This window comes from Tamandua tetradactyla, chromosome 11 (genome assembly GCF_023851605.1).
Source record: "Tamandua tetradactyla isolate mTamTet1 chromosome 11, mTamTet1.pri, whole genome shotgun sequence".
NCBI lineage: Eukaryota > Metazoa > Chordata > Mammalia > Pilosa > Myrmecophagidae > Tamandua > Tamandua tetradactyla.
In genome coordinates, this window is record NC_135337.1 from 10,734,422 (window position 1) to 10,750,383 (window position 15,962).

The window sequence follows — 15,962 nt, forward strand, 5'->3', positions numbered from 1 at the left end:
TCATCTAATCCAATTTAACAACCACTCTTGACTAAACCACATCTTCAGGGAGATGATCTGATTACAGTTTCAAACATACAGTATCGAACAGGGATTATTCTACCTTTATGAAATGGGATTTTGATTAAAACATGGATTTTCTAGGGGGCATACTTTCTTTCAAACCAGCACAGTTGCTAAGCACTATCACAAGCATGTCCTTCTGTTCAATGAATATCTCTTTGCTTTTTTCTTCCCACCCATAAAATAAACTCAACCACAGCTAAGGGAGGCAACTCGAGTCCCTTCTATATTGCTTCCAGCTCAATGTCCAGATGTGCATCAGGGCCAATGCAGCCACTCTTGGTCTGGAGAACTTTAAACAGAACAGAATAATATCAACAATAAAAACCACCAAGTTATCTGCATTTTAGCACTCCTACTCACAACCCAAAATACAGTGATGGAATGGGGACAGAATAATTCTAATAAGCACTTCCATTCAGAAGGGTGAACAATAATTTTGGATTCTTTACTGTACAATTATATCATTTGTGAATAATATCCATTTTACTTTTTCCTTTCCAATCTTCATGCCCCTTATTTCTTTTTCTCACCTTATTATAATGGCTAGGATAACCTGCACAGTACTGTATAGAGTTAGTGATAGTGGCTTGACTTGTTTCTAATTTTCATATTTCACCATTAAGCATGATGTCAAGTATAGGTTATTTGTGGTAGATCCCCTTATCAAATTATGGAAATCCCTAGTTTGTCAAGAGTTTTAATATGATTAGTTTGACATTTTTACATCTATTAAGACAATCATATGGTTTTTCTTCTTAATTCTGTTAATGTAGTGAGTTACATTGATTTCAAAGTTTAAACAAACCTCGTCTTCCTGAAATAATCCCACTTAGTCATAATATAATATAATGCATATTTGATAGATGCTGGTTTAGATTTGCTAATATTTTTCTTAGGAGTTTTACTTCATTTCCTTTGCTCCACATTCTTCCCACTGCCAGCATTTAACTTCTTCACTGATCTTGAAGGCAAGTCTTTAGCTAAGCATAAATGCAGTCCACTTTCAGGTGGGGCCAACATATCATGTGGAATCAACTATAAATCAGATCTCAATATTTTGTTCCTCTGTCAACTAGTTACAGGCAACTCCCCACATGGCCATGGGTATAGGCTGAGGGAGAGGTGCCAATACAATAGGAAAAGGTGCCATAGAAGCTTCCATCGTTTATGGCTACAATTTACTTTTGCCTTCAGAATCTGCTTAAAGCCAGTTCACAAATATATCACTTACACCGGACAGTGGATGCTGCTGTATAAGCCCACTTTGTGGTTTAACAGAAAATATGTCACTCAGTTTATGTTGGGCTGCTCAGGTTGCATAGTCACTCTGAGTCCCATGATCAGGCATTCCATTTTCATCAGGGCCTATTGAAAAGCAAGGAGCTATTTTTTAAAAACATTTTTTATTATGGAATATAACTGTCATGGTCAGGTTCATGTGTCAACTTGGCCAAGTGGTGATTGGGCAAGTGCTGGCTTGTCTGTTGTGATGAATAAAATTTAATCATGATCATGTCAGCTGCATCCACAGCTGATTCCACTTGTAATCAGCCAAAGGGGCGTGTCTTCTGCAATGAGTGATGCTTAATCTAATCACTGAAAGCCTTATAAGGAGGATTCAGAAGAGACAGGCTCTTCCTGCTTCCGCTGGAGAGCCTCTCCTGTGGAGTTCGTCCAGACCCTCCATCGGAGTGGTTGGCTTCACAGCCTGCCCTGTGGATTTTGGACTCTGCATTCCTGCGGTCACGTGAGACACCTTTATAAATTTTATATTTGCCAGTGTTCCCTGTTGATTCTGTTTCTCTAGAGAACCCTAACTAATAACGTACATAACAATAACGTACATACAAAAAAGCAATAAATTTCAAAGTATACTGTAACAGGTAGTTATGGGACAGATTTCAGAGTTTGACATGGGTTACTCTTCCACAATTTTAGTTTTTTTCTTCTAGCAGCTCCAAGCCACTGTGACTAAAAGAAATATCAGTATAATGATTCAGCACTGATACTCAGTTGTTAAATCCTATCCTCTCTGTTATAACTCCTCCTCCTTTTATCCTTCTCTCCATCTTTAGGGGTGTTTGGGTGGGTGCTGCCCATTCTAATTTTTTTTCTTTTTGGCTTTTTCCCCTTTTTTATGAAAAATAACATATATACAAAAACAATAAGTTTCAAAGCACATCGCAACAGTTAGTTATAGAACAGATTTCAGAGTTTGGTATGTGTTACAATTCCACAATTTTAGGTTTTTACTTCCAGCTGCTCTAAGATATTGGAGACTAAAAGAAATATCAACATAATGGTTCAGCAATCACACTCATTTGCTATATTGAGAAATCACACTCATTTGTTAAACCCTACCTTCTCTGTATAACTCCACCATCACCTTTGATCTTTCTCCCACTCTTTAGGAGTATCTCGACTATGGCCATTCTAAATTTTTCATGTTGAAAGGAGCTTTAAATAATATGGGATAGGGGGATGGAACTAGTTGATGTTTTGGAAGGGCTGGCCCCTCTGTATTTCAGGACTTACATGGTGCAGGGACCCATCTGGAGGTTGCAGGTTTCTGGAAAGTTACCCTAGTGCATAGAACCTTTGTAGAATTTTATATAATGCCTTAGGTGTTCTTTAGGACTTGCAGGAATGGTTTCGGTTGGGGTTTGGTAAGTTATGATAGGTAGCAATGCCTAACTGAAGCGTGCATTGAGTGACTTCCAGGGTAGCCTCCTGACTCTATCTGAACTCTCTCAGCACTGATACCTTATTTGTTACACTTTTCCCCCCTTTTGGTCAGGATGACATTGTTGGTGGCAGGGCCAGGCTCATCTCTGGGAGTCATGTCCCGTGTCACCAGGGAGACTTTCATCCCACATGACATGTCCCACATAAGGGAGAGGGCAATAGTTTCACTTCCAGAGTTGGACTTAGAGACAGAGTGGCCACACCTGAGCAACAAAAGGGGTCATCTGGAAGTAACTTTTAGGTATACCTATAGGTAGGTTAAACTTCTCTGCTACATACATCAATTTCACAAGAGCAAACCTCAACATCAAGGGCATGGCCCATTGATTTGTGTGTCCCTAATGTTCACAGTACCAGGGGTTTCTCCAGTGGTAAAATTTAATAATTCCATAATTTTTCTCCCATCCTTCAAGGGGCTTTGCCAATGTGTTTTGATTTTTGGCTTAATATACTCTGGGATGTATTCAGGCATCACATTAAGCTATACAGGATTAAAAGTCCTCATTCTCATTCTGGGCTAGTTGTGTTTGGATTGTTTAAATGATCTATCCAGATGGGTTGAGTTAGATTATGCAGTACAGAAAATTTAGGTTCTGGACAAAGTAAACCTTTCTTCCTTCAGTCTCAAAGAGTAGATGAGGTTCTAAAATATAGACAATGATTTCCTTACCCCTGTATTCTGTATTCCCTTAATCCCAAGCAGATTGACTTCTTTCTTATCTCTAAATACTGGGGTATACATATATAAAACAGTCTCTCAAAATCCAGAAATGACAATTACTGCTCTGGGCTAAATGTGACTGCTATAAGAGCTTAGAATCTAGGCCCCTATTTTCTCATGAGTATTTTCTAAATGAGACCACACAATATTTGCACTTTTGTTTATGGCATTCTGCCTCACTAAAGTCCCACAGGTTCATTCACAATGCTGCATATCTCACAACTTTGTTCCTTCTTGTAGCAGCACAATATTTGATCATATGTGTACACCATCATTCACCGAATCTGCTTCTCAGTCAGTGCATCCTTCAGCCACCTCCATTCGTTGGGCACTATGTATAATGTCCAAAGTCAATAGTCCAGCAACACTCTCAGTTTTAGATAATTTCATTGTACCAAGAGAAAGACGACCAATAAATACACCCTTACCAAATAGAACATCTTAACTTCCCCTTAACTCTTGTCCCTCTCCCCGATATTTACCTCTGGTGTTGCTGTGGTACTGTTTTCCTGTTAAACAAAGCTCATGGCATACTTTGCCAATACTTTTTAATTATTCCCAACAGACTCTGGGATGTTTCTGGGTATTTCGTTAAACTACACAGAATTACAAGCCCTCATTCGCGTTCCGGGCTGCGAAGAGCTATTTTTTAAGAGGAGAATCTGTGGAAGAGGTCCTGGCAATTCTCAAAAATCCTGGGAGATCTTTGCTGTGATTCTTCTTTTGAGGTTTGCTAGAGGTTTCTTGTATCATTTCTATTTGCCTTAGGTATTTGAGCACCTCTGGCTTAGCTGGTTAATAAAGTCCAATGACTGTGGAAAGCAATATGGCAGTTCCTCAAAAAGTTAACTATAGCATTACCATTTGACCCAGCAATTTCAGTCCTAGATATATACCCAAGGAAACTGAAAACAGAGACTCAAACAGATACTTGTTACACCAATTTTCTTAGCAGCATTATTCCCAATAGCCAAAAGTTAGAAACCATTCAAATATCTATTAACAGATGAATGAATAATCAAAATGTGATATATATACACAATAGAACATTGTTTAGCCATCAGTAGGAATGAAGTTCTCAGATGTGCTGCAACATGGATGATCCTTGAAAACATTATACTGAATGAAATAAGAAAGTACATAAATAAAATACTGTATGATCTCATGTATACAAAAATCCAGAAAAAAAAATTCATAGGGACAGAAAGTAGATTAGAGGTTACCATGAGATGGGAGGAGAGGGAATGGGAAGTTGTTGTTTTAAGGGTATAAAGTGTTTGTAAATTTTGGAAATTTTTAAGTAAAATATAAAAAATAACCACGAAAATAAAATGAATGGGTATTATTACTGCAGTTTTATAGATGAGTGTATCAATACATGAGGAAGTTAAGAGAGCAACATGGTCTGTACTTGAATTTAGGTCTTGTGGCTCCACCCTGAGGTTTTTCCCATTTTTAGATTGCACTTTTCTCAGGGATTTCCATTCTTGGGTAATGGGACCTTGTAGGCAGTTAGGAGTGCTCCCCAGATGAGGGAGGGGTATCTGCCTGGCTCCCAAGATTGTCTCCTGTCTTTCCCTACCACTCTGCCCCCTCCTGCCTAGAATTTTGATCCATCTGGGAAAAAAAATAGAGGGCCAGGTGGGAGAGACCAAGGTTTTAGAACAGTTGTCACTTATCTGAAGTATTTTGAGCTTATTCTTGCTCAAGGACTCACTCAACGCTGGCAGTCTTATGGACTGGTTATTTAGTAAATAGGTCAGATCAGTGTATTCATATGTGGTGTGCATTACCTCCAAAATCTAAAGAAGTCCAGTAAGTACTGGGCTGCTTTCTTAAGGTAGGTGGTGCAAAGTGCAGCTGCATCCCTTTCTCATGCTCCAGGTAACTAGATCCCTAGAAACTTTTCTGTAATGCCAACCTTCTGAATTTTCATGGCGGTTGTCTTCCAACCACAAGCATGCACAGGTTTTACTGACATCTGTAGCATTGGCTTTCTCCTTCTCACCAGGGTCAGTCATCGTATTATCTAGCAATTTGTTTACTTCATGTAAAATTTCATATTTATTCATATAAAATTGATCATTTTGCCCTCTTTGTAATGTCTGTAGGATATTCATTACTGGTTCCTTTATATCCTTGAATCGTGCCTTCTCTTTTTTATATATTGTTCTCAACAAAAAAGTTCTAGGGCTATGGATCTTAATTTTATTTCAAACTCCAACAGCAAACATGAAATTTCATTTTGAAGACAATACTAACCAAGAATAGAAAGTTCTTAGAGTAAATCTAACAGAAGAGATGCAGGACCTTATGGAGAATGTTCTAAAATTTTAATGAAAGAAACTTAAGACCTAATACATGGAAAAAATAATCCCCAATCTAATTACCCCCTCTGGAATACATTTGTTCCTTTATCCCCTGCATTTCCTGGAAACTGGAGTTAATATCTTAAGACACAATAGAATCAAGTTCAATATTTTTTATATTTATATTTTCATAGATGATGGTGTGTACCTTATACTTTGTCACATTTATTTTATTAGGAAACTACGTAGTTGTCCCACCATGAGTGATGTTAGGAATAATCACTGAATTAGGGTGATTGGCCACTTGTTTGGAATTCTCTTCAAACTCTTGTAAATTATCACTGATAAATTATTTTATGATTATTCTAAAATTTATAACAATTTAAATGAATCTATAGCTCCTTTCTCTTCACTGACACATGTAATATGTATCTTCTGCTAATACAAATTTACAAAAGTCCAAATTCAACTGGACTTTTTTATACCATGTATTAAAAAAATTGTGGTAACTTGCAGATTGCACAACCAATCACCATGCAGCCTGTTTGCATGCATTAAACCATATCAACCACATAGACATAAATTTCTGATACTTGTAAAGGTAGAGATTTGTGGCTGTCTTCTGGAATTTTGCCTTCTAGGAACCCCACTCAATCTCATTATCTCTGTGCCGGTCTGAATCTGTGGTGGACCCCAAAAAAGTCATGCCCTTTGATCCTCATTCAGTATTGCTGGGTGGGACCATTCTGATTGTTTCTAAGATGTGACCCACCCAATTGTGGGCGGTAACTTTTGATTAGATGATTTCCATGGAGGTGTGTCTCCACCCACTGAAGGTGGAGTTGCTTAGTGGAATCCTTTAAAAGAGGAAACATTTGGGAGCGAGTCCCTTTTTTGGTAGAGCCACGTGAAAGCCAGCAGATGCTGCCATGTTCGCCGTGGGCCCTTTCAGCTGAGAGAGAAACGTTGAACGTCGTTGGCCTTCCTGAACCAAGGTATCTTTCCCTGGATGCCTTTGATTGGACATTTCTATAGACTTATTGCAATTGGGACATTTTCTCTGCCTTTGAACTGTAAACTAACAACTCATTAAATTCCCCCTTTTAAAAGCCATTCTGTTTCTAGTGTATTGCATTCCAGCAGCTAGCAAACTAGAACAATCTCCTTCCTACCAATTGACTCCACTTGGGTTGATGCCATACTCCTTGGGCACAGGTGAGTGAACTTCTCCAGCACCTCCATAGGCCCCTTGTCCAGTAGGAGCAGTGGTGCCCTGAAGTTAACAGCTAATGTAATGCTGCGGTGGTAGAGAACTGTCTTGACCATCTACAGCAAGGTGCGGTGGTAGCTGTCAACGCGAGACGTCACTCCTCAGGGTCCTGTCAGACTCTGCTTTTCAGGAGGCCTGAGGAGACCCAGTTGAAGCGGCTGTCAGTCTGAGGTGACTGGCCTGAAGGTTTTGATAGCCTCAAGTCCAGCCTGACAGCCCCAAGGACTGAGGAAATCAGCATCTCTTGGCATACCTATATTCCATTTATGACCACCTAATTGAGATGCTCTGAGCTTGTGCAAAGGCTGGGAAAGTTTGAATGTTTAAGGAACAGTAAGGAAAATATGACCAAAGCAGAAGGAACAAGGAGAGTGGTAGATAAGGTCAGAGAGGTAGCTGGGGACCAGATAAAATAGGGCCATGTAAACTCTAATGAGGATTAGAATCTATTCTAAATGTGATAGGGCATTATGAGAATTTTATGCAGAGCAGTGATAAGATTTAGTTTACATTTTAAGAAGATCAATTTGGCTGGTGTTTCAGTTTGCTAAAACTGCTGAAATGGATTAGCTTTCATAAAGGGGATTTATTAAGTTATAAGTTACAATTCTAAGACTGTGAAAATATCCAAATTAAGGCACCAACAAGATTATACATTCTCAGAGAAAAGGCAGCTGGCAACCAGTTTCCTCTCTCACATGGGAGGACACAAAGTGATGTCTGCAGTCCTCTTCTGGCTTCTGGTTTCAAACAACTCTCTCAGCTCCTGTGAGTCCTTATATTTCCTAGGGCATTTCCTTCTGCAGGTCCAAATATCTATGCTTTCCCCAAAATGTCTCCCCCTTAAAGGACCCCAGTAAGTGGATTAAGACTCACGTTGAATGGGTGGGTCACATCTCCATGGAAACAACCTAATCAAAAGGACCCACACAATAGTAGGCCTCCTTTCACAAGATTGAATCAAAAGATCGTGGCTTTTCTGGGGTATATAACAGCTTCAAACTAGTACAGATGGGGTACAAATAATAGTTTTAAAGGGGGTACAGCAGATATTATAATAGTCTATGTGAGATATAGTGTTTGAATTAGGGTGGTGGTAGAAGTAGGCAGATTTGTAGTAAATTTTGAGAGGAGGATCAACTGATCAGGAAACCAAGGAAAGAGCATGGCCACATATAAATAAGGAAGAGCTGGATGGAAAACAGAGAAATTATAACTGAGAAATAGGGGTGAACTCAAATGTGCCCATCCTCCTCTCCCAAGACCAGCAGCTGTGCATTAGCCTGGTTCTTGCTGGCTGGCAAAATTCATCACAGTCCTGGTTCAGCTGGTGGCAGCAAAATTAACCCTCTCAGTCTGCAGCCTAGAGACTCCATTAAATCCAAAGAAACTCCACTGTGGGGCCAGACACTCATCCCCCACTTACGCGGCCAACAACCTCCAGTGTGCCCAGTCTGGGAGAGACAGGGATGCCCTCTCCTCAGACAAAGGGGGAGATTCAGAATAGTTCTCATCTAACAGTAGGCTGGCAAGTTCAAACTTTTGGGTCCTGCCTTGAACCCCAGAACTTGAACCAGTCTGGACCCTGCCCAGCAGGCTGCTGTGGTCTGGCAGAGGCAGGGGTGTGAGGAATAGGTTGTCAAAGAACGCCATCTGCTGGGAGGATTGGGAAAGTGCAGACTGGAAAGCTGCTTTTCTCTCCAGCCTCTACAACCATCCTGAAAAGGTTTGCAGCCCCTGCATGGGACTGGGGCCCTGGTTTGGCTGGGAAATACTGATGAACCAAGTGCTAAAGGAGACCTTTAATACAAACCCAAGCAATAAAAGAATCTTAGGCAAGAGAAGGAAATCAACTTTCAAAATAATCTTATCAAGATAATCAGATGGCCAGAAACCATAGGAAAAATTACAAGGCACATTAAGAAACAAGAAGATATGGCCAAGCCAAACAATCAAATTAAAAAGTTGGAGGAGATACAGAATTTGGAAGTAATCAAGGATGTTCAAACAAATTTCTGTAAAGAGATACAGGATATCAAGAAGACACTAGAAGAGCATAAATAGGATTTGAAAGAATACATACAAAAATACTGTAGATGAAATTAAAAATTTTACTGGAGGGTAGTTCAGTAGTAGAATTCTCACCTGTGATGTGGGAGACCTGGGTTTGACTGACAGCCTGGAAAAGGAAAAATTAAAAATGGTGCTTTAATAATAGATAGTCACATGGAAAAAGAATGAAATGTGCTCCCATCATACAGCATACAAAAAAAATTTTTTTTACTAGAGACACTCAACAGCAGATTTGAAGAGGCAGAAGAAAGGAGCAGTGAACTAGAAGGCAGAGCAGATGAATTCAAACACACAAAAGAACAGAGGAAAAAATGCAAACATTTGAATTGGATCTCAGGGTAATGATTGAAGCATGAAGCAAACAAATATATGAATTATAGGTATCCCTGAAGGAGATGATAAGGGTAAAAGGTCAGAAAGAATATTTGAGTTGGGTTCCAGTAGCCTTGTTTGTTGAAGATGATTGTATGATGCTATAGCTTTTATAATGTGACTGTGTGACTGTGAAAACCTTGTGTCTAATGCTCCTTTTAACCAGGGTATGGGCAGATGAGTAAAAAATATGGATAAAAAATAAGCAAATAATAGGGGTGAAAAAGGTTAAAATAAATTGAGTGGATGGAAATACTAGTGGTCATTGAGAGGGAGGGGTAGGGGATATGGTACCCATGAGTTTTTTTTTAATTTCTTTTGCTGGAGTGATGCAAATGTTCTAAAAAATGTTTATGGAATGAATACACAACTATGTGATGATACTGTGAGCCACTGATTGTACACCATGTATGGATTGTTTGTACATTAAAATTTATCAATAAAAATATTTTTTAAAAAGTGAGGGGGACTTTGAAATATTCAGATAAACAAAAGCTGACAGAATATGATAACAAGAGGCCCGCCCTGCAAGAAATACTTAAGGGAATTCTGCTGGCTGAAAAAAAAAACACCCAAAACAAAACAGGTGAGAAAGGCATGAGGAGAGGATATAAATGATGATTATCAGTAAGGGTAACTAGAAGGATAAAAGGAGAGAAAAATAATAGATCTGACAAATAAAAGCCAAAGGATAAAATAGTCAAAATAATGGAGGCTTTTATAGTAATAACACTGAATGTTAATGGATTAAACTCCCCAATCAAAAGACACAGATTGGCAGAATGGATAAAAAAAAAAAAAAAAAGATCCATCTATATGCTGTTTTCAAGAGACTCATTTTAGAACAGAAGATACATGTATTAGTTTGCTAAATACTACTAGAGTACAATAGTCCAGAAATAGAATGGCTTTTAAAAAGGGAATTTATTAAGTTAAAAGTTTACAGTACTAAGGCCATAAAAAATGTTCAAACCAAGGGATCCAGAGGAAGATACTTTGACTCAAGAAAGGGCAATGTCTGTCACATGGAAAGGCATGTGGCTTGTGTCAGCTAGTCCTTGTTTCTGGTTCTGTTGCTTTCAGCATCTGAGACCAGTAGTTTCCTCTCTAAGCATCTATGGGCCTTCCAGTAGCTCCTCTGAGATGCAGCTCTGGGTTCTGCCTTGCTTAGCACCTTATGGGAAGGCACATGGCGATGTCCGCTGGGCTCTGCATCTCTAGATGTTCAGGTCGAGGCATTTATCTCTGTAATGGCACTCCAAGCATCTTCAAATCTCTGCATCTCTTTTGGCTCTGAAGCAACTGTGCTTTTCTAAAATGTCTCCCCTTTTAAAGGACTCCAGTAATGTAGTCAAGGTTACTGCGGCCCCAGTGCTTGGAGAGGGTGGAATGTGCTGGTTTGAAAGGAAGCATGCCCCCTAAGAAAAGCCATGTTTTGATATAAATCCCATTTCGTAAAGGTAGAATAATCTCTATTCAATACTGTATGTTTGAAATTGTAATGAGATCATCTCCCTGGTTGATGTGATTTAGTTAAGAATGGTTGTTAAACTGGATTAGGGGATGACATGTCTCCACCCATTTGAGTGGGTCTTGATTAATTTCTGAAGTCCTATAAAAGAGGAAACATTTTGGAGAGAGAGATTCAGAGAGATTCAGAGAAAGCAGAACAATGTAGCCATGAGATGCAGAGAGTCCACGAGCCAGCAACCTTTGGAGAAGAAGAAGGAAAATGCTTCCCGGGGAGCTTCATGAAACAGGAAGCCAGGAGAGAAAGCTAGCAGATGATGCCATGTGCACTTCTAGCTGAGAGAGAAGCCCTGACTGTGTTCTCCATGTGCCTTCTCACTTGAGAGAGAGACCCTAACTTCATCGGCCTTCTTGAACCAAGGTATCTTTCCCTAGATGCCTTTGATTGGACATTTCTTTAGACTTGTTTTAATTGGGACATTTTCTCGGCCTTAGAACTGTAAACCAGCAACTCATTAAATTCTCCCTTTTAAAAGCCATTCCGTTTCTGGTATATTGCATTCCGGCAGCTAGCAAACTAGAACAGGTGGAGTCACATCTCCATCAAATCAAAAGGTCACACCCACAATTGGGTGTGCCACATCTCCATGGAAGTAATCTGATCAAAGGTTTCTACCCTAGACAATAGTTCTGGCTCCACAAGATCGGATCAGGATTAAAACATGGTTTTTGTGGGTTACATAATAGTTTCAAACAGGCATAATACAAATAGGTTGAAAGTAAGCATATGGGAAAAGATATTCAATGCAAGTAATGATAATAAAAAAGCTGGGGTAGCTATACTAACAAAGACAAAATATATTTTAAATGCAAAAATGTTATGAGATAAAGAAGGACACTATGTATCAATAAAAGGGGCAATTCACCAAGAAGAATCAACAATCATAAATAAATCAAGGTGCCCCAAAGTATATGAGGCAAACACTGGCAAAACCAAAGGGAGTGCGCCACGGTGGCTCAGTGGCAGAGTTCTCCCCTGCCTTGACGGAGACCTGGGTTTGGTTCCTGGTGCCTGCCCATGCAAAAAAACAAACAAAACAAAACAAAACAAAAACCAAAGGAAGTAAATAGATGTCTCTACAATAATAGTGGGAGACTTCAGTACACTACTTTCTTCAATAGATAGAACATTTAGACAGAGGATCAATAAGGAAATAGTAAACCTAAACAATGTGATAAATGAAATAGACCTAACAGACATATATAGATTATTGCACCCCCAAACAGCAGGATATACATACTTCTCAAATGCTTATGGGACATTCTCCAGGATAGACCATAGGCTGGGGTATACAACAGGTCTTAAATTTAAAAAGATTGAAATTACACAAAGTGCTTTCTCTGGTCATAGTGGAGTGAAGCTGGATAGCAATAGCAACCAGAGGACAAGAAAATTCACAAATATATGTAGGTTAAACAACACACTCAAAAAAATCAGTGGGTCAAAAAAGAAATTGAAAGAGAAATCAGTAAATATCTCGAGATGAATGAAAATGAGAACATAACATATCAAAATTACTGAATGCAGTGTAGGCAGTGCAGAAATAAATGAAGTGGAGGGCAAAAAAAACCAACAGAGATAATCAATAAAACCAAAAGTTGGTTTCTTTGAGAAGAGCAATAAAATCAACAAACCCTTAGCTAGACTGAAAAAGTAAAAAAGAGAGAAGATGCAAATAAATAAAATCAGAAATGAGAGGGGGTTCATTACCACGGACCCTGAGGAAATAAAAAGAGGAGGCTATGGATGACTGTATGCCAACAAACTAGGTAACTTAGATGAAATGGATAATTTCTTAAAACACGTGAACAATCTATACTGACGAGAAGAAACAGAAGACCTCAACAAATCAATCACAAGTAAAGAGATTAAATCAGTCATCAAAACATTCCTACAAAGAAAAGTCCAGGACCAGATGACATAGAATGTTTCTATGAAAACATTTTATGAACTAACACCATTCCTGCTCAAACTCTTCCAAAAAATTGTAGAAGAGGAAACACTACCTAACTCATTCTATAGCGCCAACATCACCCTAAAACCAAAGTCTGATAAAGATACCACAATAAAAACTACAGATCAATCTCCCTAATGAGTATAAATGCAAAAATTCTCAACAAAATACTTGCAAATTGAATTCAATGGCACATTAAAAGGATTTTTGCACCATAATGTGCCAGTTTGAAATTTGTTGTGTACCTCAGAAAATCCATGTTCTTTAATCTTGATTCGATATTATTGAGTGGGATCTTTTGATTAAGTTGTTTCCATGGAGATGTGACCCCATTCAATTGTGGTGGTTTCCATGGAGATGTGTCTGCATCCATTCATAGAGGGTCGCTTACTGAAGTCCTTTAAGAGGGAACCATTTTGGAAAAAGCTCAGAGCTGACACAGATGTTTGGGGAGGCACACAGAAAATACCCTGGGGAAGCTATCTGAAACCAGAAGCTAAAGGAACGGCAGATGCCAACCATGTGCCTTCCCAGCTGACAGAGGTATTCTGGACCTATCAGCTTTATGTGAGTCAAAGTGTCTTTCCCTGGATGCCTTAGTTTGGTCCTTTTTGTGGCCTTAGAACTGTGAACTTGTAACAATAAATTTCCTTTTAAAAGCCATTCTATTTCTGGCATATTGTTTCCTGGCAACATTTAGCAAACTAAAACAAATTTTGGTTACCAGAAAGTGGGGTGCGGTGGTTTTCAAAAACCAAAAAATGCTGGAACAGCTTTTTACTTGGATAAGGGGAAGATTCTGGAAGAATTGTGATATGCTTGATAGAGAGGGCCTAGATTGTTTTGAAGAGACTGTCATTAGAAATATGGACTCCAAAGATACTTCTGATGAGGACTTAGATGAAATGATGACTATGTTATTGCAAACTGGAAGGAAGGAAACCCTTGTTTTAAAGTGGCAGAGGATTTGGCAAAATTGAGTACTGCTGTTAGACAGAAGTTAGAATTTAAAGGTGACAACCTGGATACTTAGCTGAGGAAATTTCCAAACTAAATGTGGAAAATGCAGCCTGGCTGCTCCTTGCAGCTTATAGTAAAATGTAGCAGGAAAGAAATAAATTGAGAAGTGAATTCTTGGATACAAAGAAACCAGAAATTGATGTTCTGGAAAATTCTGGGCTTCCAGAAAGGGACACCCCAGAGAATAGTGTCCCATGTGAGGATTTAGCCAAACATTGAACCAGTCTGCCATTTCAGAAAAAGCCAGAATTGGAAATGGAGTTATTCAGAAAGGATTTATGGAAGCTCCGCTTATGTGATGGGTGTGATCCATACATTAACACTGCATGGAAAACCAACAAGTTCCTTGCAAAACCTGTATAAACAGAACCACTGCCAGTCTGGACTAAAAGGGACAGATTGAAGGAAAAATTACTTCAAAGGTGGAAACACGGAAGCTAAGGTCTGAAGCCACGAAATCTTGGGCCAGGACAATGGACCCACCAGAAGAATGAACCCGCCTATGCACTTGGAGAGGGTGAGTTTGCCTTGAAGGCAGAGGGCGGGCCTTCCACCTTGATGTTCAGGAAGAGTTTTGGTGTCCCCGAACTCAGAGTGGAACACATACCTTGGGGATCAGAGAGAGCCTTGCTGCAACCCCATTGTTCTGAGGGGGTTGAGTGTGTGAGCTGGAGATGGCAGAGCCCAGATCTGCCTTGGCGCTTGGAGAGGGTAGAGCCAAGGAAAAGGCAGTTTCCCCAAAGTTCCCCAAGGTGGCACCTAGCATTTGAAGAGAACGGGGCTGATGCATATGCCCTTGGAAAGGGTGGGACTGCTACTTTCTAAAGCTCTGAGGATGATTCTCAGACTTTGAAACCTAATGGAGTTTGCCCAGTAGGTTTTCCTGTTTGGGTTCAGTGACCCCAGATTCTTCCAATCTCTCCCTATGACAATGGGATCATCTATCCTATGATTGTCTCTCCCTTGTATATTGACAGCAAGTAACTTATTCTGAGTTTTACAGGCCCAGAGTCAGAAGAGAATTTTTCCTTAGGACAGCCCATGCCTGTAAGTAAGCTTGATGATATTTTGTACTGTTCCTGACTTTGTATTGTTATTGAAATGGTTTAAGGCTTTGTGATATTGTAATGAATGAATGTATTTTGTATATGTCTTTTAAGGTCCAGAGAGTAGAATGTGCTGGTTTGAAACTGTTGTGTACCCCAGAAAAGCCATACTCTTTAATCCTGATTCAATATTGTTGAGTAGGATCTTTTGATTAAGTTCTTTCCATGAAGATGTGTCTCCACCCATTCAAGATGAGTTGCCTACTGGAGTCCTTTACAAGAGAACCATTTTGGGAAAAACTCACTGCTGACACAGATGTTTGGAGATGCAAAAAGAAAATACCTCCAGGGAAGCTGTTTGACACCAGAAGCTGAAGAACCAGCAGAGAGCAGCCACATGCCTTCCCAGCTGACAGAGGTGTTTTTGGACCTATTGGCTTTTCTTGAGTCAAGGTATCTCTTTCTGGATGCCTTAGTTTGGACATTTTTATGTCTTAGATCTATAAACTTGCAACTTAATACATTCCCTTTGTAAAAGTCAACCCATTTTCTGGTACATTGTATTTCTGGCAGAATTAACAAACCAAAACACATGGCCTGGTGGGTTTTATCCCAGGTATACAAAGGTGATACAATAAAAGAAAATTAATTAACGTAATATATCACATCAACAAATTGAAAGGGAAAAACCACATGATCATTTTTGGTTTGATGCAGAAAAGGCATTTGACAAACTTCAGCATCCTGTCTTGATAAAAACACTTCAAAAAGTAGGAACCAAAAGAAACTTCTTCAACATGATAAAAGGACATATATGAAAAACCCACAGGTAACATTGTACTCAATGGTGAGAGA